At 34.9% G+C, this 2,030-nt stretch overlaps 1 non-coding gene across 1 annotated transcript; it reads right to left on the minus strand.

Annotated features, from left to right (window-relative positions):
* Positions 1 to 1,556: 1,556 nt before the first annotated feature.
* On the minus strand, positions 1,557 to 1,663 carry LOC133684374 (small nucleolar RNA R71). The gene has a single exon (XR_009837879.1). It is a non-coding gene; the product is annotated as a small nucleolar RNA R71 (small nucleolar RNA).
* Between the last annotated feature and the right edge of the window lie 367 nt (positions 1,664 to 2,030).

Here is a 2,030-nt window from a genome sequence, read left to right on the forward strand (position 1 = left end):
TTTTAATTTTTTTAAAGTTATAAATTAATATTTTTTTATATTTTTGAATTGTTTTGATGTATTAATATTAAAAATAAAAAAATATATTATGTATAACACATGTATTATTTAACTTTATTTTTTAACAAAAGTTTAATTAGAATCATATTATGTTTGGATTGATTACAAAGCTAATTTAAGATGATTTTTGAATTGTTAAACTTATGATATCTAGAAAAAATTCTTCTGGTAATAGATTTGATGTAGGAAGGGAACATGGTATAGATATTGAATTGTTGAACCATGTATTTTAAGATGCTTGAATTATACATGAATTTTTATTTGAACTATGAATTTTTATTTGAACCATGTATTTTAAGGTGCTTGAACCATGTATGAAAAAAAAAATTCCTTATGATTTTACAATCCGTTTTTACGATCCGAGTTTATTTTATATTTTCCATGCCGTGTTAAAAATGCGTTTTTGACAACCTTGCTTGTGACCAAGGTTTGTTCTCTTGATAATTTTCTGATTTTATTAAATTTTGTTTGATAGTTTTCTGTTTTCTTTTACTTTAGCCTAGATAACGTCCAAACCCCCCCAAATTGCATATCATTTAGCATAAAAATCTGACTTGAATCTTCCTCGTGGGATCAACCTCTTGCTTGCTTTATACTATCTTGTGTGTTGTGATTGAAGCTAGGGTAATTAATTTGTGCGACCGCGACATCGCAAAAAATTTTGGCGCCGTTAATGGGGAGGTAATTTTAGTTGATTCTTATGCTTGTACTGTTATTTTTATTTGCTGTGATTCAAAAAAAAAAGAGAAACAAAATTTTGCTTGCGGCGGTACTGTTCACTTGCGGCAGCGGTACTGTTCAAAACAGAATGTTTGGTGGAATTAGGTTTTGACCTTTTGTTTCCTGAAGGGAAACGACGTTCTGAACAGGACTAGTGAAAGTTACTAGCCCCACCCTATTGAGGCCAAATTCCACTGTTTTCTAGGGTTTTTAGGTAGTTTTTGTTTTCTAGCGTAGGATTTTCGTACAATTTGCATTGTTTTCGATCTCTTGTGTGGTTGGTTTCTTTTGAGTTTTCTTGATGATTTATGCTAGTAACCCGTTCTATTAATCAAAGTCAAGTGCAGTTGGATCTCGAAATAGAAAAAACTTTACGCAGGTTACGAAAGGAAGCTCGCCTTAACACCATGGCTGTTGCACGACAACAAACATTCAAGGAGCTTGCTGCTCCTAACATGGAAAATCAGTCATTGTGCATAAACATCAACAATAATGTAAACTTTGAGCTCAAATTTGGTTTTATACATTTGCTACCAACATTCAATGGTCTTGCAGGTGAAGATCCTCATACTCATCTCAAGGAGTTCCATATGGTTTGTGTTGGCATAAAACCGAATGGAGTTGACGAAGAACAGGTTAAGTTGAAAGCTTTCCCTTTCTCTTTAAAAGGGGCAGCAAAGGCATGGTTTTTCTCTATTCTCCCAGGTTCCATTGGAACTTGGAATGCCATGAAGAAGATTTTCCTTGAAAAGTATTTCCCAGCATCTCGAGTTGCCAACATAAGGAAAGAAATATGTGGGATTCGACAATCTCATGGAGAGACACTTTTTGAGTATTGGGAAAGATTTGAGCAACTGTGCATTCAATGCCCTCATCATCAAATACCTGATCAGCTGCTCATTCAATATTTCTATGAAGGATTGATGCCTACTAACCGTAGTATCATTGATGCTGCAAGTGGAGGGGCATTGGTAGATAAGACACCCGAGGCTGCACGCCAATTGATCTCAAACATGGCAGCCAACTCGAAACAGTTTGGCACTCGTGGAGACTTCGTAAATAAATGAGTAAATGAGGTAAGTATTTCTAACCTTGAGAATAAAGTTAATGATCTTACTTCTCTTGTGCGTTCTTTGGCTTGTGGAAATGTGCAGCAGGTGAAAGTTTGTAGCATATGCTCCTTACAAGGACATGCTTCGGATATGTGCCCAACAATGCAAGAAGATTACATTGAACAAGCTAATGCAGTT

The sequence above is a fragment of the Populus nigra genome, chromosome 2 (assembly GCF_951802175.1).
Source record: "Populus nigra chromosome 2, ddPopNigr1.1, whole genome shotgun sequence".
In the NCBI taxonomy this organism is placed as follows: Eukaryota; Viridiplantae; Streptophyta; class Magnoliopsida; order Malpighiales; family Salicaceae; genus Populus; species Populus nigra.